General features: G+C 38.4%; 1 protein-coding gene and 1 non-coding gene across 2 annotated transcripts in view; one reads left to right on the top strand and one right to left on the bottom strand.

The window, feature by feature from the left end:
• MCTP1 (multiple C2 and transmembrane domain containing 1) overlaps positions 1–21426 on the bottom strand; it is an 894856-nt gene that overhangs the window by 767438 nt on the left and 105992 nt on the right. The gene's annotated exons all lie outside the window — the stretch shown is intronic.
• On the top strand, positions 6416–6522 carry LOC122150130. The gene has a single exon (XR_006163499.1). It is a non-coding gene; the product is annotated as a U6 spliceosomal RNA (small nuclear RNA).

Genomic DNA, 21426 nt, shown 5'->3' with positions numbered 1-21426 from the left:
CAGGACATTAGACGACATGTAGCATTGGGAAGGTCAACCGTGAAGGAACTGTTTCAAGTGCTGAGGAGCAAGGATGTCTCCTTGAGGACTAAGGTGTACCTGACAAAAGCCATGATATTTCCAATCACCTGGTATGCATGTGAGAGCTGGACAATGAATAAGGAAGACCAAAGAAGAGTTGATGGTTTTGAGTTGTGGTTCTGGCGAAGAATGCTGAAAGTACCATGGACTGCTAAAAGAACTAACAAATCTGTCCTGGAGGAAGTACACCCAAAATGCTCCTTGGAAGTGAGAATGGTCAGACTTCGTCTCACCTATTTTGGTCATGTTGTCAGAAGAGACCATTCCCTGGAGAAGGATGTCATGCTTGGTAGGGTGGAGGATCGAGGAAAGAGGGGGAGGCCTACAATGAGATAGATTGACACGGTGGCTGCAGTGATGGGCTCAAATATAGCAGGGATCTTGGAGCTGGCACAGGATCGGGCAGTGTTTTGTTCTGCTGTGCATGGGGTCACTATGAGTTGGAAACAACTCGATGGCACCAAACAACAACAACATAAAGAAAAATAAATTCTCAAATTATTTTGCAACACGGATAAACTGGGAGGATATTATGCTCAGCAAAATAAGTCAATCACAAAAGGACAAATATTTATCATCCCACTTTTTATGAAATGACAAGAATAGGCATATATGCAGAGACCAGTGTTCATTGGTGGTTTCCAGGAGAGAGAGGGGAAGGGGAAACATACTCTAGGTAGTAGTCACTTTTGGTTTATGGTGACAGAAAAGGTAGCGCTGAATATGGGTAAAGTTTGTACAGCTTAACTAATTGTCAACAAATTATCCATAGAAAAAGGAAGAATTGGTAAATGCTGTTATATACACAGGAATCAAATTGACTGTATCTGTGTAAAAAGACAATGGAGAAGCCCAATATCATCAGTCAGAACAAGGCCAGGGCTGACTGTGGAAAACACCACTGATGGCTCATATGAATGTTGAAGTTGAAGTTGAACTTGAAGAAAATTAAAACAAGTCCAAGAAAACCAAATTATATCCCACTTGAATTTAGAGACCCTCTAATGAAAAGATTTGATGCATTGAACACTAATGACTGAGTTGTGAGATGACATCAAAAACATCATACATGAAAAAAGCAAAAGGTTATTAAAAGACAGGAAAGAAAGAAAAGACCAAAATGGACGTCAGAAGAGACTCTGAAACTTACTTGTGAATGTAGAGAAAGTAAAACGAATGGAAGAAATGATGAAGTAAAAGAGCTGAACAGAAATTTTAAAAGTAGTTCAGAAAACAAAATAAAGTATTATGATGAAATGTGCAAAGACCTGGAGTTAGAAAATCAAAAGGAAAGAACATGCTTGGCATTTCTAAAGCTGAAAGAACTGAAGAAAATATTCAAGCCTGGAGTTGTAACACTGAAGGATTCTATGGGCAAAATAGGAATACCAAAGAAGAAATGATGCATTTGAATTGCAGTGTTGATGAAGAATACAGAAAATACCATGAACTGCCAGAAGAACAAACATATATGTTTTGGAAGAGGTCCAGCTGGAATGCTCCTTAGAAGTGAGAATGGCTAAACTTCATCTCATGTACTTTGGTCACACTGTCAGAAGGGATGAGTTCCTGGAGAATATCATGCTTGGTAAAGTAGAGGGTCAGCATAAAAGGTAAAGATCCTCAACAAAATGTATTGACATAGGTGGTTACAACAATAGGCTCTAGCATAGCCAAGATTGTGAGGATGGCACAGGACCATGTAGTGTTTCATTCTGTTGTGAATAGATTCTGCATGAGTCAGATGCAACTTGATGGCACCTAACAACAACAAAGGCAAAATATCGAACAACATAAGAAGTATCAAAAGAAGACTGAAACAAAATACAGAATCACTAAAAAAAAAAAAAAAAAAAAAGAATTGATCAGTGGTCAACCATTCAGGAGGTAGCATATAAATAAGAAATGGTATTGAAGGAAGAATTCCAAGCTGCACTGAAGCCACTGACCAAAAACAAGTTTCCAGGAATTGACAGAATACCAATTGAGATGTTTCAACAAATGGATGCAATGCTGGAATTGCTCACTCACCTATGTCAAAAAATTTAGGAGACAGCTACCTGGCCAACTGACTAAAAGAGATCCATACTTGTCCCCATTCTAAAGAAAGGTGATCTAATAGAATGTGGAAATTATCAAACAATATCATTAATATCACACACAAGTAAAATACCGTTGAAGATAATTTAAAAATGGTTGCAGCAGTACATAGATGGAGAAATGCCAGAAATTCAGGCCTGATCTAGAAGAGGACATGGAAAGAGGGATATCATTGCTGATATCAGATGGATTTGGCTGAAAGAAAAGAATAGTAGAAAGATGTTTATCTGTGTTTTACTGAATATGCAAATTCATTTGACTACGTAGATCAAAATGAATTACAGATAACATAGTAAAGAATGGGGATTTCACAACACTTTGCTGTGCTCATGTAAAACCCGTACATAAACCAAGAGGTAGTCATTCAAACAGAATTAGTGGATACTGTGCAGTTTAAAATCAGGAAGATTGTGTTTAAAGATTATGTCCTTTAATCATTACAAATTCAATCTCTGTGTTTAGCAAATAATCTGAGAAGCTGGATTATATGAACAAGAACATGGAATCAGGATTTAAGGAAAACTCATTAACATCCTGCAATATGCAGATGACACAACCTTGTTTACTGGAAGTGAAGAGGATCTGAAGTAATTATTGATGAAGATTAAAGATAATAACCTTCAGCATAGATTATACTTCAACATAAAGAAAACAAAAATTCTCACAACTGCACCAATAAGCAACATTATGATAAATGGAGAAAAGATTGAAGATCGCAAGGATTTCATTGTAGTCTCATAGTCAATTCAGTCAACTGACATAACATAGTTCATAAAATTCATGTTCCATATGCTAGTTTGGTGGGTAGTGAAATGCAGTGAATTACTTACTATGGTCTTTCTAGCCATAGCACTCCATTTTGTGATGTATTTTAAGTCCTAACTTCTGTTTAGGGTGGGATGTACCTTGAGCCCCACCTTGCTGAAGGTGTGACTCAAGTCACAGGGTACACATGTGAACGTTTTAGCAAGGTTTACTCTCTTGCTCTGGATTCTACAGCTGATTTGCCATTTTCTCATCCCTGGTTCTTGGAACTTCAAACATCAGCCAATCATCTGACCTGTTGATTTGGGTTTATCAGCCCCTGCAATCATGTGAGTAAATAGAATACTGCAGACTGATGTATAACCCATGGATTTGGGATTTGTCAGCCTCCACCACTGCATGAGCCATTCCCTTGGCAATTTGTGAGTTCTGTGAGACATTTCAGCAAAATACAGAACCATGAAATGGGAGGTTAAGTATTGAGGGGAGGAGGAAAAGTTGATGATAGAGGTGACAGAGTACTACAACAGTTTGAAAAAGTTGGACATTTGAGACATCTTTAACCTGGTGGTGTAGTGTCTAAGGCATCTGACTGCTGACCAGAAGGTTGGCAGTTCAAACTCACCAGCTACTCCATGGAAGGAAGACTAGGCAATTTACTTCAGTAAAGATTTACCACCTTGGAAACCCAAAGGGGAGTCGGAATTGACTCAATGGCAGTGAGTTTGGTTTTTTGGTTTTGATAACCCTCACCTCACAGGAACAAGCCTTGTGTTGATCCTTCTAAAAGAAATTATTTGAGCAAATGTCTAGGGTTTCAAAAGCTTGCAAGCAGCTACCTAAGATACAACTATTGGTTTCTATTTATCTGGACTAAAAGAAAAGGAAGAAAATCCAGAATCAAAAAAGGAACTGAAATGCAAGACTAATTGTCTCCATGAACCACAGCCTCCTTTACCAAAGATGGTGCCTGGTTACCACCATCAAATGTTCTGATCAGGGTCACAATAAATAGATCTTGATAAAAAGTGGTAAAAATTGTGGAACAGAACTTCAAATTCTAAAGGAATCCTGACTTACTAAACACACTGAGTCTGTGAGAATCCCAAAGACTATTGCCCAGAGATATAGTTTAAAATTTGAACAGAAGCTATCCCCTAGAATCATCTTTTAAATAAATAGCATATAGCTCAAAAAGTAAAGATTTTCACCCTTGAGAACTACACTCTTTTAAAAATCATCTATATGAAATGAAATGTTGTTGTTGTTGTTGTTAGACACTATCAAGTTGGTTCCAACTCATAGCAATCTTATGTACAACAAAATGAAACACTCCATCCTCAGAATTGCTGTTGTGCTTGAGCCCATCTTCAAACCCACTATGTCAATCCACTTGTTAAGGGTCTTCCCCTTTTTCACTGACCCTCTACTTTACAAACCACGATACCTGTGGTAGTTAAGGTTATAAGTCAACTCAGATGGCCCTGGTTTTGAGTGGCTGCACAGCTGGATATAGCTATTCCCCATGATGAAACTGGTAATTAACTTCATGGTGGAACCTACTGTGATCAGTTGAGTAGCTGCCTTAGGTATGTAGTCTTCTTCCAGTATATAAGAAGAAGATTTGAGGAAGGTCTTGAGCTATCTGGTACATCTGGATCCTGATTCTGGCTGAGTCTTCATCTTATTGGCCTGCCATGTTGTCTGCTGATCTTGAGACTGTTTCTGGACTTGAACTACTGGCGTGCTGTGTTGCTTGATAATTTTAGGACTGTGTCATTTTATTTGTTGGCCTTTGGTTTGTCAGCTTCAGCATCCATCAGCTATCTGAATTAAGAGAAGCTTCCAGCTTCAGAGGACCAGCAGTAAGAGACATAGTAAGGTCAAGGGGCTTTCACCCAGCCCCTAGAGCTGGCACTTTGAAGTTGGACTTCTATCCTCCTAAACTGTAAGAGAATAAATCCATTTGTTAAAGCCATCCATTTGTAGTATTTCTGTTAGAATGGCACAAGATAGCCAAAACAATATCCTTCTCCAAGAATTTGTCCCTTTGGTCAATGTGATCAAAGTATGAGAGATGAAGTCTGGCCATTCTCACTTCTAAGGAGCATTCCAGGTGTACTTCCTCCAAGACAAATTTGTTCATTCTTCTAGTAGTCCATGTTACGTTCAACATTCTTTGCCAACACCACAACTCAAATGAATCAATTATTCTGTGGTCTTCTCTATTCACTGGCCAGCTCTTACATGAATATGAGACTATTTAAACCACCAAGGTTTGGTAAAGGTGCACGTTAATCTTCAAAGTGATATCTTTGCTTTTTAGCAGTTTAAAAAAGTCTTTTCCAGCATATTTGTTCAATGCAATATGTCAACTGATTTCTTGACTACTGCTTCAATAGGTATTTTGATAGTGGATCCAAGTAAAATGAAATCCTTTACAATTGCAATCTTTTCTCCATTTATCATGATATTACTTACTGGTCCAGTTGTGAGGACTTCTGCTTTCTTTACGTTGAGGTGTAATCCACACTGAGGGCTGTGGGCTCCGATCTTCATCAGTAAGTACTTCAAGTCTTCTTCACTTTCAACAAGCAAAGTTGTATCATGTGCATTTCCCAGGTTGTTAATGATTCTTCATCCAATCCTGATGCCCCATTCTTCTACTATTTTATGCCAAGAAATCTGGAAGATAGCTACCTGGCCAACAAACTGGAAGAGAACCATACTTGTGCCTGTTCCAAAGAAATGTGATCCAACACATTGTAGAAATTATCAAAAAATATCATTAATATCACATTCAAGTAAAATTTTGCTGAAGAAAATTTCAAAGCTGTTGCAGCAGTATATTGACAAGGAACTTGCAGCTGCATTCAGCAGAGGATATGGAATAAGGGATATCTTTGCTGATGTCAGCTAGATCTTGACTGAAAGCAAAGAATACCAAAGAGATGTTGACTTACATTTCATTGATTATGCAAAGGCATTTGACTGTGTGGATCATAACAAATTATGGATAACATTCCAAACAAACAGATTTTAGAATACTTAATTTGGCTCATGAGGAACCTATACATAGACTAAGAGGCAATCATTCAGACAAAACAAAGGGATATTACATGCTTTAAGATCAGGAGAGGTGTGCATCAGGGCTGTATCCTTTTACTACACTTATTTAATCTGTATGCTGAGCAAATAATCCCAGAAGGTAGACAATATGAAGAACATGGCATGAGACCAAATGGACAACAGCTTCTCTAAAGCACAGAAGAGAAGTTAGTTGGGGCAGTGACACTAAGTTAATGGGAGTGCAACAACTAGAACAAAAATAAGAATGTTGACTCTAACTAAAAAATGTAACCAATGTCACTGAACATTGTGAGCAGAAATTGTTGAATGGGAACCTGTTTCGCTGTACATACTTTCACCAAAAACACAATAAAATATTACCTTAAAAGAAGACAGAGCTGTGCTTGCTTCGGCAGCACATACACTAAAATTGGAACGATACAGAGAAGATTAGCATGGCCCCTGCGCAAGGATGACACGCAAATTCGTGAAGCGTTCCATATTTTTAAAGTGAATTTGCTCTGTAAATCTTCACTCAAATCACAATAAATTGAAAAAAAATAAAATAAAAAAGAAGACAGAGCTATGCATCCTGGCACATTTGGATAGTCATTAAAAAGACTAATTAACTACAGAAAAGATTAAGTTCTTTCTGTTTTAAACCAGTACAACCTGATTGCCATAGTATAACCCTATTTAAATTAAAAATAAAAATTAAGCAATTAAATAAAATCCACACACTCAGTAACCAAAATGGATTTTCATTTTCTCAATTTTTGCAAAGATCTTTCAGTCTATAGGTCTCTAGAATCATGTCCAAAGATGGATACAAGCATAATATAAAAGGAAAAGAGACATTATGGTGAATTTTTTATCATCATTAATAATAATTCACTTTACCTAATTCTCTTGTTTTACCCTCTTCTAACTTTATTGATTTTTACCCACTTCACAATAATTAAACTTTGATGTGCAGGCCAAGAGGGAACTGAAAAAGTAAAACTCATTCATCAATTTAACCCAATCACTCCCACCCCTCACATCATTACACAACCACCAGAAGCTACTGCAATAACTTCATTAATAGCTTAGAGCAACAAGATTATCTAATAACAGACATGCTTAAACTCCAGAAACACTGAAATATACGCTTCTACTTAAAATAAGTCATACTAATGCTGAGATGTTCTCTAACTGTAAAATTCTTTACCTCACATGGGTGCTACTGTTTAATATAATAACTCCTGTAAATATATGTTGAGTTTCCCGGAAAAGTGGCATGTAAATAAAGCATTATTGCCATAACGTTCCCCTTAATGATCCAGAAAAGTCAGTAAATAGCAAGCTGATGGAGTCACAGATGGTACTAAATTGAGATGTGTTGCAAACATCAGAAAATGCAGAGGAAATTATGCAAGAGAAAAAAGAAAAGACCTAACATGCCTAAATAAGACTAAAGCATTTTCTAACTTTACTAGCGAAAGACATTTTTTTTTTCTACACTGTCCAAAATAGGCTGTCCAGTATAGTTATTACAACGAGCATGATTGGCAATAGGTGCCAGTCAGAACCATTTACAATTCTTCCAAATCAATTAATTAGCATGCCAAAATGCTTTGAAGGGATACCAGTAGTCACAAAAATATGAAGCTTATAATAAGCAGGGGGGAAAAGCCCTCTATGATTTTATTAGAAAGTGCCAATTAGAAGTTCAGGTTTATACAATGATAACTTTGAAAGAACACAAAGTTCCAGTTAGGAAGCCTAATCCAAGTCAACCGACTTCATCCTAAACATTTTTATAAGTCTACATTTCTGGTAGCATAGTGCCTAAGGCACTGGACTGCTAACCAGAGGGCTGGATGTTCAAACACACCAGCAACTCCTCAGAAGGAAGATGGAGCAATCTACTTCCATAGTAACACTGCCTCGGGAACCCAAGGAGGGGTCGCTATGAGTCGGGTCCAACTCGATAGCACATAACAACATCAACAACAAATTTGTCTCTGAGCCATCTGTCTGGGCAGATTATGCATATGGACCAAAACAAAAAATCATATATATTATGAGGCTTCTGCTTGGGTTGCAGGTGGTTTTGAATTTGTCCTCCACATCCCATGATGACTAATAGAAGTACATGTAAAACATGTGCTTAGAAAGAGTCTGTAACTGTGATGTCAGAAGAAAGACACTGACATCGACATCACCACCACCACCACCACCACCACTACCAGAATCACGTTTCTATTCTTTGTACTCTCAACCTATGGCTTTTTGAAAATTTATAACCATTTTTAATATCAAAACATTGTACGAAACTCCCTTCCCTCTTGGTTCCAAATACACCTGTGGGTTGTTTTACTTGTTAAAGTGACAGATGAGAGTTGCTGAATATGAGGTTCTGATGGACCTTGGTATAGGTTGTCTCTTATATTAGGAGTCAGGTTCATTCACCTGCTCTACATAACTGAGCTCCATGATTATTGAGGTTCGACACATGACATCTTACTGCAAAACAGGACTTCAATGCTGTTGCCGATCTGAGAACATGTCTCTCAACTTTATTACCCCAGGGATTTATTTACACACAAAATCATTTTACAGGTGATGAAAAAGATAAACACTTGATGTAGTTGTCAAAACTTTGATGTAGTTGTCAGGATTAGCTTCAACTCCAAGTAACTGAAAACCTGAAAATAAGTTGCTTGAATACTAACAATAGTTTATTTCTCTCAATTGAAAAGATAAAAGACTGGTTGCAATCAACCTAGCTCTGCTATCTATTCCATGATGCCAGGCACTCAAGTTCTGTCTGCATTGTTGCTTTGCCATCCTCAGTGTGCAGCTTCCTCCTCATTATCCAAGATAGCTACTTACATCCTGTAATGTCCACATTGCAGGCCACCTGCAAAACACAGACATAGCCACTACTAGCTGCAAGCAGATAGGAAAATCAAGTTTTTATTCCAGGCATCCATGTGCCCAGGTAAAAATTAGGGTTTCTACAGTCACTGAGAAGCCCTAATGGTGCAGTGGTTAAAGGCCCAGCTGCTAACTAAATGGTTGGCTGTTCAAAACCACCATCTGCTCTACAAGATTCCACAAGATGTGGCAGTCTGCTTCTGTAAAGATTAGTTGTAGACTGGGAAACCCGATGGGGGCAGAATACTACAGATTGCTAGTATTCAGAATTGACTCACTGGCAATGGTCTTTAAAGTCCCTGAGTAACGTAAATGGTGAAGAGCTCAGCTGCTAACTAAAAGGTTGCAGGTTTCAGTTCACCCAAAGGAGTCTTGGAAGAAAGGCCTGCAGATCTACTTCCAGAAGAATCAGCCACAGAAAACCCTAGGGAGCACAGTTCTACTCTGGCAAACATGGAGCCGCCATGAGTCAGTACCAACTCAATGGCATCTGGTTGGTTTGTTTATTATGTCTATTACTGTGTAAGAAAATAAAAATAGATTCTGAGAATAGATACTGCTGCAATTAAGACCCATATTTTAATATTTAAATCTGGTCATCTTTAAGATTCTTTTATCATTAATCTTTGGGTAACAGAATAAGCATTAAGTCTTGAATCTTCATTCAACATGGTTTCTTTGAGTTTTCTGTTAGTGTTTGTTATATGCCATCAAGTCAGTTTTGACTCATAGTGATCCCGTGTGACAAAGTAGAACTGCTCCATACTGTCCGAGGCTATAAATCTTTAAGGAAGCAGATCACCAGGTTTCTTCTCCCTAAAAGCCACTGGGTGGGTTTCAACAGTTGACCATTCAGTTAGCATCAGAGGATGCTTAACCATTGTGTTACCAGGGCTCCTTTTGAGCTTCATAATGTTGTAAGATTCTCTACATTTTACTCAACTTTAAGAAAATTCTACTTCATGGTCTTACAGTTTTTGTACTATGAGACTTTTGCATTTAAGCTATCACAAAAAAAGCAAAGGGAAATGGGAAAATTAAATGAAATGAAGAAAAGGTAAATTTCAAAGCTTTCCCTTTTTCTCCTAAAGCCTTTATTTTTTAAGACAGGATTTTAGTCTGTTAAAGAAACCACTTTAGTAAGAAACATTTAAAATATTTTCATCACATTAAAAAGTTTTATGCACAATCCTTCACATCTTTGATGCATATATTGTGATTTTTTTGTAGCTCACTACTTATGTGAAAGGAGCTCTGGTAGCATAATGCCTAAGGCACTTGACTGCTAACCAGAAGGCTGGCGGTTCAAACCCACCAGCCACTCCTCGGAAGGAAGGTTGGGCAATCTACTTCCATAGTGATACCGCCTCAGAAACCCAAGGAGAGGTCATTATGAGCCAGTCCAACTCGACAGCACATAACAACAACAACAACAACTTATGTGAACAGTTATTCATTTAACCCCTCTTCAGGAGTTTAGAGAAGTGAGCTAGGCACTTTCTGCTTAATAAGAAGTTTATTGCTGGTTATAGGTATTAACCAAAAGACAATAATTGTACTAGTTATTATGATTTAATTGTTAATGATAATTCCACAAGTCTCTTTTGCATATTTCTAGAAACTGGAAATAGTATTACAATAATAGAAATTTTATATTCTGAAAAATTAACAAATGAGGGGACTTAAATAGAAGGACTATCAAATACTGTAACACTCAGAAGGAACTTTCCTCCAGAGTAACAGCAAATGGTCATAGCTCCCTCTTTGAAATTAACTTAAGCCTATGTCTGCAAGTCACTTTTCAAGTCCCTGAAATGGCCTTTTCTTCCCCAGAACTGTATCTATCTGTTTCTGAAGAACATCACATTGAACCTTTATGATCAGCTTGAATTTTTTTTTCTATTTTTCCACACAATGAGGTTATTTGAAAAACATTTCTAAGAAATGTACCCAAACAGCAGGAAACCCCATGCAGACATTGGAAAATAAAATACAAACAAGGGAAACGCTGATCTTTAGCAACAGGGGAAGTAGAGTAGCTGGGGTGGAATTAGCCTCATCTGTCTTAAAGGAAAATGAATGGAATTTTACCCTAACAATCACATGGGCCCCAGAATAACAGAGAAACTGCCTAGTACTTAAGTGAGTTGAATCACCACAGTCTGGAATAAGCTTTCTATTCCACACCCCGTCAGAGATAGGAATTAGTCTTCTAGATGTCTTCCTCGTCAAGCCAGATACACCAAAAGAATTTCTGAGATTCACTCTTGCCTTGTCAAATCTGTAAGAATATTTAGATTCAACTCCATTTTCTATTACCAAGTAAAGCATGGCATGCTGAAGCATCCCAAAGAAGCTGTCCACCATTCAATTTCTTTCCACTGAAACAACTGTTATGAAACCAGGAAGTTGATGAACCTGAATGAACAAACTGTAGGTGCACACAGGCTGGTCTAAATATGCACAGGAGCCTTACTCTGCTTCTGAGAAAGAAAAATCAAATTAATTCATTTCTTCTCTTTATCTTTTACCCAGTTACCTTTTCTCATGACCAAAAAGTGTACCCTTTTATACTGAAAAACAGTACTCTGTGTTTATAACCCACAAAAACGTAAGTAAACTAGTTCCAATGTCCTTTCTACAACTTATCATTGTGGTTTCATGGATCAGGGGAATAAAATTTATTAACAGCTATTGACACAGTGAATGAAATGGTGGGCTCAAGCATAGTACCAATTAAGGATGGCACAGGGCCAGACAGTGTTTCATTCTGTTGTATATAGGGTTGCAATGAGTAGGAAACAACTTGACAGCACCTAACAGCAACAACAACATCAATGATTCTAGTTCTCTGTATCTTTCACTCTCTCTTACACACACACACACACACACACACTTCCCACTTCCTCACATTTCAGTAACACTAAAAAGTCATAATGGCTTGAAAATAAAAGCTTCTGTGCCACCAGATGCCAACCTAAACTCAATTCTGTTTCCTGAGCAACTACTTTCTATGTTGTAGGAACTAACAAAGAGTGTAGGCTTTGACTTTAGAAGGACCTCATTTTTATTTCTAGTTCTGTGTGACACTGGGCATATAACTTAACCTCTGAACTTAGCATCTATGGCAAGCCCTGAAATTTTGCCCCTGTCCAAACATCTGACACCCATCTTTTTTAACAACTTTACCATATTATCAGCTCCAAAATATATGTCAAGCTCGTTAAGCTTTTACTTAACACTACATGAAAATTACAACTGCCCTTTCATTGCTTTCACTGATGAAAATTGGTCTATGATGTGCTCAAAGTCATTTTTTTCTCAGTTTCTTCTCTTTTTATACTCAGCAGAGCAAGATCACACAGTTTTCCTTGACCCATGGAGGCTCTCAAATACAAAAGTATTAGTTTTAACTTGCCAAAGAACCTCTCACAGGTGGCAAAAGATACCACAATGGTTAATAGAAACTGCTCAGTGGCACTCCCCTTCAAGTTGCACCCAGGGCACATGCCATACCTGCCACACCTTAAATATGTCTCTGCTTAACTCACATGCATGTTGTTAGGATTAAATATAATATCATTTTAAGAAGTCTACCCACAGAATCTAAAGCACAAAATATGACTCAGTTGATGCAAATTCCTTTTCACCCTGATGCTACAGACCTATTTGCAGCATTATAAACTCAGTGGTAAACATTCCTGTGTACACTCAAGGGGAAACTAAGCAATCAATTTTGACTGCTAACCAGAAGGCTGGTGGTTCAAACCCACCAGCCACTCCTCGGAAGGAAGGTTGGGCAATCCTACTTCCGTAGTGATACTGCCTCAGAAACCCAAGGAGGGGTCGCTATGAGTCGGGGCCGACTCGACGGCACATAACAACAACAACAACAGCATGGTTTGGTTATGTGTTTAAGTTAAACTACCAAATGGTAACAGCTGCTCTTTATTTGCTTTCAAAATCTATTTTAAGAGCAAATCATATGCATTTCAGAAGTGATCAATACTTATATAACAAATGAAGGCTGTCAACTCACTCATCATGGATGTGGAAACCAACTTCCCTAAAATAATTCCAACAAAAATTCCTCCTGTTCAGTCCCCATAAACCAAAAGCAAACTCACTGCCATCAACTCAATTGTGACTCACAGTGACCCCCATCGGGTTTCCAAAGTAGATTCCCCCACCTTTCTTCCTTGGAGTGGCTGGTAGGTTTGAACAGTCAACCTTCTGGTTAGCAGTCAAAAGCTTTAGGCACTGTGCCATTACAGCTCCTTGTTCAGTCTCCATAGCACAGCTAAAAGTGGCTGGGTATTTATATACTCTCCCCCTCCATTCCACACATACACACACACACACACACACACACAGGTAGCACTGGACAAATGTCCAAGGTATGAGAGAATGTAATCATTCTAGCTGTGCTGCCCCTGATACGGACATTTTGGGGGGCATAGTGTGTAAGGCATTTCACTGCTAACCAGAAGTCTGGTGGTTCAAACCCACCAGGTATTCCATGGGAGGAAGATGAGGCAATCTATGTCTATAAAGATTTATAGCCTTAGAAACCCAATAGGCGTTGCTATGAGTCGGAGTTGACTCGATGGCAGTGGGTTCATTTTTTGTTTTGGGGGTGTGACCTATATTGTCCTCAAGGCCCCCCTGCAAGACTGAGGCCGACATAATATCTTGGGAATTTAGCTGATATCACAACTTTGCTAGGCTGTCTCCTTTCTGGTCCTACCTCAACCACCCCCCACCACCAGCTTTCCTGAACAAACTGCCCAATAAATCACATTTATAGGAATCTTTTCCTCAAGATTGGCTTCTAGGGAACCCACTCTAAAATAGGCATCCACTTTAAGACACATCTGGGTCAGTCAGTCAGATCTGACTGGATGGCAGTGCCTTGCATTTGTTTTTCATTTATTACACTGGCTCCAAATGTAGCATGGCCCCCTAGGGTGCATTGGATGTTGTTGTTGTCATGTGCCATCAAGTCGGCTCCAATTCATAGCGACCCCTCCTTGGGTTTCCGAGGCAGTATCACTACAGAAGTAGGATCGCCCAACCTTCCTTCCAAAGAGTGGCTGGTGGGTTTGAACCGCCAGCCTTCTGGGTAACAGTCAAATGCCTTAGGCACTATGCTACCAGATCTAATAACAGGGTAATTGTGCTTGAACATTTAGATACTAAAATAAGTATTATTTTATTACAATTTGCTTCTTTCTTTTAGTTTTCCTTTATAACAGAATTAAGACATTATACAAATTTTTTTAAACTACTTAAAAATCTTTCAACAATTATAGTCATTACAAATTATTTATTATAGAATAAGGTCATTTCTTATAGACTTGAGAAGTATTGCTTTATAATAACCACAAACAGAGAAAAGACTTCCCCAAATGGCCAATTTCTAGGAACAGAACCTCAGAGTTGGCTAGGATCTCAGTGGTGACTGATGCATGAATTGTCTCCATAACACCCCAATTCACATGTCCTCTTCCTGAACACCTCCTACTTATAAACGTTTAAAGAGAAAAGCACAAGTCTTTAACTTGAACTTCTCAAATGAGAAGACATGAAATTACTTCCAATAACTTCTCCTTTTGCTATGCATAAACAAAACATACATCAGAGTATGCCCCTGAATGGTAGTAAAGAGTATATTAAAAGACTTTTGACAGGAAGTAGAATATAAACTGAAATCTGAAAATTAAACCAATCAACTATAGAGTTTGTCTAGCTTACAAGAAAAAATGTCCCGTTTTTTAAATAAGTGTGCAAAAATAACTCGTAGGCATCTCATAGCAGTTGATAATGCAGCTGATACATAGGTAATGTTTCTGCTCTGCATTCACTGTAGACTCAGCCTATTAATAACAAATGACTGCATGTTTATTTGCAACTATTTCAAAAGATCCTTATAAAGACAGGGTAAAGATGATTTAGTTGTTGCCTGATACAGGTGTTGGTAGTACATGTATTAGAAATGTTAAAAATAATTCACCTAATTTCCTTCTATATGAAGACTATATGAAGAAAAACGTGGTATCAGGATTGGAGGAAGAATCATTAACAACCTGAGATATGCAGATGATACAACTTTGCTTGCTGAAAGTGAGGATGACTTAAGGCACCTACTGACGAAGGTTGAAGAATACAGTCTGCAGTATGGATTACATCTCAACATAAAGAAAACAAAAATCCTCACAACTGGACCAATGAGCAGCATCACAATAAATGGAGAGAAGATTGAGGTTGTCAAAGAATTCACGTTGCTTGGTTCTACAGTCGATGCCAACGGAAGCAGCAGTCAGGACATTAGACGACGTGTAGCATTGGGAAAGTCAACTGCGAAGGAACTGTTTCAAGTGCTGAGGAGCATGGATATCTCATTGAGAACTAAGGTGCGCCTGACACAAGCCATGATATTTCCAATCGCCTGGTATGCATGTGAGAGCTGGACAATGAATAAGGAAGACCGAAGAAGAGTTGATGCTTTTGAGTTGTGGTGCTGGCGGAGAATGCTGAAAGTACCATGGACTGCTAAAAGAACTAACAGATCTGTCCTGGAGGAAGTGCAGCCAGAATGCTCCTTGGAAGCAAGAATGGCCAGACTTCGTCTCACCTATTTTGGTCATGTTGTCAGAAGGGACCATTCCCTGGAGAAGGATGTCATGCTTGGTAGGGTGGAGGGTCGACGAAAGAGGGGGAGGCCTTCAACGAGATGGATTGATACGGTGGCTGCGATGATGGGATCAAGTATAGCAGGGATTGTGGGGCTGGTGCAGGATCGGGCAGTGTTTCGTTCTGTTGTGCGTGGGGTCGCTATGAGTTGGAAACGACTCGACGGCACTTAACAACAACAACACAACAATTTCCTTCTGAACAAAAATTCTGACAACAGGTTGGGGATGTTTCAACTCCAGAGAAGGCTCTGATCTTGCAGAAGGGAATGTACAAAGAACTTTAAAGTACCAGCTCTGAAGGAGATTAGTTGCTGACAGATAAGCACACCCTTTATTTAGCATGCTGGAGCAAGTGGATAAATACTAAAGTTTGAAAATAAAGTATAAATATATTAAAAATTGCTCAATATTATTAATTGGCTCTTGACATTTCAAAGAGCATAAATTCTCAAAGCTCAAATGAGAAGGAACACTTCACTCTTAATGCTTCCACTTCCAGTTCCACTGAGAGGCTACATGCTTGCTGCTTCTGCCTCTCTGTTTCCTAAGGTTCCCTCCCTCTCTAGATCTGTGCTGCCTTTGTTCTTTTTCTTTCTTTCTGTGAGTACTTCTATCTCTGCTCCCTGCTCCCCAATCTACATCCCCATCCTCCTTTCTCTATCTTATTTCCTCTCTTCTTCTTCTTTTCCGCGACTCTCTTACCCAGCCATTAATCTGGATCAGAGGCGTATTTATTGTTTTATGTATTTTTCTTATTGGTGTTTGTAGGAAAGTATGTTGTATGTATTCAAGCAGCACATCATCACTGTCACTCTTTAAAGTTATACTTAGTTGAAAGGGAACTTCTCTCTTTTGAGTTTACCTCTGCCTTGAACAAATATTTCAGTCTACCAAAGCAATACCAAGGAGTATTTCACAAGTTTGTCAAATTAGCAAAAATGACATGGAGAACTTCTGTGTGATTGCATGCAGGACTTTCTTTCCTGTCATAAATTTTGACCAGTGATAACATACTTACATACTTGGTAAATGCTTTCTGCAGTCACTCCCATTGTTAACTAACCCTTAACTCACCATATACCACTATCTCAAAAATTCTTTTTTTAAACTGGACAACTATTGAGAAATTATTTTCTGTGAGATAATTTTATCAAGTTTTATAGCTTTAGGATTTTTTCTTTAATTTGTTAATGGTAAAATATTTAAAGTAAACTGTATCTTTTATAAAAATTCTAAATATCCATCAAAATCTAATAACTTGATTATTAAGTAGCAGTCCCATTTTAAACTGCTATTAAGTAGCAGTCCCATTTTATTTCAAGATAAATGTGAAGCAAAGAAAAAAATAATTTGAGGTCATTTTCTACATGAGGTCACCAAAAAAGAATATGTCATTGTCTGAGGCAATTGACAAAATGGTTATGCAATTTCAGACAAAAGCCAGATTACAAAAAAAAAAAAAAGAGACTTTTAGGCCAATCAAAAAAAGGAGAAAATGAGATGACTTAAAGAAATTTGTTACACAAGGTCTCTAAGATACTTCCCAGTCTTTGCCTGCCTCCTAGACCAGTCATTCCATTAAGACTTGGAGGCCAACAGGGAAGGATATGGTTGCACTTCTTTAGTTTTGGGAGAAAAAGAAGACCTGGTACATCAAATCCTCATAAGATGGAACCAATTTGATAACAATAACAACCGCAAATCCTGATAGAATTGATAAATTCAAGATAAGATTTGATTCTGCCCATATTCATGTGGAAATCTTACCACTTTATTCTGGCACCACTACTCTTTTCTCCTTGACACTTTATCTCCTTTTTATCCCTCACTTCCAACAGGAAAAGCAGAGTAAAGACAGTGACTCTGTTAACATAATAGTGTCCTGAAGTTATGGTCTGAAAGACAGTTATTATTGACAAGAGAAAAGTCTGTTATAGTGCCTAAGGAATTTGACTGCTAACCAGAAGACTGGTGGTTCAAATCCATCACTTGTTGGAAGGAAGATTAGGCAACCTACTTCTGTAGAGGTAATTGCCTTGGAAACCCAAGGAGGGGTTGCTATGAGTTGGGATAAACTCAACAGCAGTGAGTTTGGTTGGGTTTTTTTTTTTTTTGGTTTGTTTGTTACTCAGGTAGAAATTGAAAGATTTAAAGCATTTTTCTGGAAACACTAAGAAAACCATTCTTCACAGCTAAGATGAAACCAAGAACAAAGCTCCTAACTCAACAGCCTCCACAGACAAAGCAAAAATGAGAGTGATGACAGAGAGCTCAGATTCCCTTCTGAGATGGACTTTGTTTTAGATGAAAAGCAATTTGATAGGAATCATAAAAGTGGTTTATACTATCTTTTAGAATTTGTGGGTATTTACGTTTATTTAAAAGAAATGAGATTTTCTTTCTAGTTTGGGATTGCATCTGTGTATCTTTCCAATATTTTATAATAGATGTCATACTATTTTTCACCACCAGGTCATTCTTTTATATTAAAGCTATGCATTAAACAATCTTTGCTTCTAATAAAGGATGCAAAGGGCTTATGAAATATTACGTCAAGAACTGTAAAAATATAAAGAAGTATACGGCATGTTTTATGATCTAGTTGTAAGGAAACTCAATATGTATTAACCAAAATTGATAGTTCAGACACTACATGAAGAGCTTTTTAAAAAAGCAAAACCCTATAATTATTCATTTAAATATTTATTAAAATCTACTATATATAAGGTGAGAGCTCTGGTGGCATAGTGCCTAAGGCATGTGACTTCTAACCAGAAGGCTGGAGGTTCAAACTCACCAGCCACTTCTTGGAAGGAAGACTGGACAATCTACTTCTGTAAAGATACCACCTTGGAAACCCAAGAGGGGTCATTATGTGTAGGGACAGACTTGATGGCAGTGAGTTTGGTTTTGCTTGGTATAAAAGATATTGAGGAGGAAAGATAAGAAGGCTGGGCTGAATATTTAGAAACCTCTCCATGGAGTTAATGGCAGGAGAAAATACAGCCAGTTTCTCAGGGTCACTAGGCAAAGTTGTCTTGAAGATATAAGACTTGAGGTGAGTCTCTAAGAATGGGCAAGACCCAGGGTAGTAGAGAGGAAGACAGATATCCTAGGTAAGGGCTTAAATAAATGGAAGCTGAAAAACACAGTATTCTGGTTACCTAATGGCGCTCTGACAAGAATATACCACAAATGGGATGACCTTAACAAACAGGAATTTATTCTCTTACAGTTCGGGAGGCTAGAAGTCCGAGTTCAAAGTGCCAGGCTCTAGGGGCTTGGTGAAATGCTCTGCCTCTTGCCCCCAGCCCAGTGAAGTTAGAGGCATCTTTTCACTCAGGCAGCTACTGGCTGCTGAGGCTAACAAGCCCAAGAATGACAAATAAAATGGCATAGTCCCGATGTTACCAAACCACATGACAGGCCATTAATTCAAGTCCACTGAAAGTCCCAAGGTTGGCAGAGCATGGCAGCTGCTGAACAATGACTTGGCTACATGCAGGGTCCAAGCATGCCATAAGCTAGAGAGCATTTGCAAAGCTGTTTCTTACATACAGGAAGCAGACCACATACCCAAAATGCTACTCAGCTGCTCCAATAATTCCACCATGGAGTTGATTACCAATCCCACCATGGGGAATAACTACATTCAGCTTCCCAGCCACTCAACCAGGCCCAGCCAAGTTGACACACAAATGTAACCACCACACACAGGAAATTAGGAAATTTTAAGGACACCATGAGCTGACAATATCAGAACAAGCAATTTTAACTGATTCCAAATGATAGCAACTATAGCACAGAGGAGAAATGCCCCATAGAATTTCCAAGGTGAAATCTTTATGGAAGCAGACTTACATCTTTCTCCATGGAGCAGCTGATACACTTTAAACTGCTGAACTTTAGTTAGCAGCTGAGCACTTTAACCACTGTGTCAACAGGACTCTTCATATATGACAGCAGGAGATATATTTACAAAGGCATAGATAGACTGAAGTGTAGAGATCCTTAAGTCTTACTAAGGAGTCTAGGTTTTATTTGAGTAGTGAAGTGACTTGGTAGAATTTCAGGTCTAATCACTGGCCTGAAACTCTAATGAGCCAGGTCCCGTATCCTGATGTCAACATTGATTAGTTTTCTACTAAAACCTTTCTCTAGTTTCACTAAAATATCTACAATTTCTTGCTAACATACCCCAAAAAAAGTTCCAAGTACTGTCCCCATTCCTCCCTTGGATCTTATCCTGCCTTAGTGATCAGAAGAAAAATCAGAGAGGGTTACACTGTGAAGGCAACTGGCTGGTAATGCTTTAGAAAGACCATGTGTCAAGGGTATTTGAGAATCTGTGTCTACATATGAAGAAGCTTAGTGGGAAGAGTATTTGGGAAACAGCCTTCAGATTTTCCCAAGTAGAAAGGACTGGAGAAGTGATCTTCCATAAATCTTTTTCCTGCTTCTTTTCCCACATCCTAACCTACCTCTGTAGGTACATCTTCTTGCTAGTCATTGTACCCCTGTGGAAGGGGCAAGGAAAGAAGCCTCCAGATCCAAGCAACATGTTCCAACCAATCTTCTCTCAGAGAGGCTCCCTGGGCTTGTACACTAATTATAAAAATGTAGCTTCCTTTATTTTTATTAACCAGATCTTTACAATGCATTTTCTATGTGACAGTGTTCAAAGGTATATATATACATATACACTCAATTAACCCTCATGACAATCCAGAGAGATAGAACTTATTATTATCCCTATTTCAAAGGTGAGGAAACTGAGCAACTGAAAAATTAAATGACCAGCCAATGGTCTCACAGTTCGTAAGCTGCAGAGCTGGGATCACACCAGGCATTGTCCAGAGGCTCTACTTTTAACCACTATCTTCTGCTGCACGTTTATTCTCATTCTGCTTTTTTTATTCCTTGAAATATGTTTTCTAGTGGGTTCTGTAAGGAGAAAGGGAGATTTGAAAGACACGATGTGGAGATTCCTAGGTTTTCTGGCCATTGTTATTATTGTTATTGTGGGAGTTGAGTTCATTCCAACTCACAGTAACCTTGTAGGACAGAGAAGAAAGAATTAGGCTGTAATATTTATGGAAGAAGCTTGCCACATACCTCTCTCTTTTCAGTAAGCAGCCCAGTGCTTAAACACTTCACCACCAGGGCTCCTTTACCTCTGGCCATAAAACTACCAGAACCTCACTCCTAATCACTATTTTACCCAGGAATACATCTTCTGAAAAACTTAAACTTCAATGAAAAAGTCATTTTGATGTGAACTGTCACTAACAGCTGTAAGAACACTCCACCCACATCTTTTTTTGTCTTAACTGAAATTCTATACTTAGTTCTTTCATAATGTCTGACTGGCACATGATAGAGAAACTTATCATAGCTTAAATTTAAGCCTATCTGTAAATGTCAGTTTTCATGCTCTTAATACAAGCAGAACTTTAAACTGTTCATAGAGAATAGGTGTGGTGATAGAGAATGGCAATTGAGACTTATACTAGAGGAAAATACTTTAATAATAACAAGAAATGGCACCATTTTCTGTGGTTTCATAACTTCTTGATACAATAGGCACTCAAACATTTTCTAAATGTCAGTGACTAAACTGAAAAAAGAAACAAACTCACTATTGTCCAGTCGGATCCAACTCACAGAGACCCCTCCTTGGGTTTCTGAGGTGGTACCACTACAGAAGTAGATTGCCCAACCTTCCTTCTGAGGAGTGGCTGGTGGGTTTGAACCGCCAGCCTTCTGGTTAGCAGTCAAATGTCTTAGGCACTAT

The sequence above is a fragment of the Orycteropus afer genome, unplaced genomic scaffold (assembly GCF_000298275.1).
Source record: "Orycteropus afer afer isolate SDZICR_OR568_19922 unplaced genomic scaffold, OryAfe1.0 scaffold00093, whole genome shotgun sequence".
Lineage (NCBI taxonomy): Eukaryota > Metazoa > Chordata > Mammalia > Tubulidentata > Orycteropodidae > Orycteropus > Orycteropus afer.
This window is presented reverse-complemented; position numbering and strand designations above follow the sequence as displayed.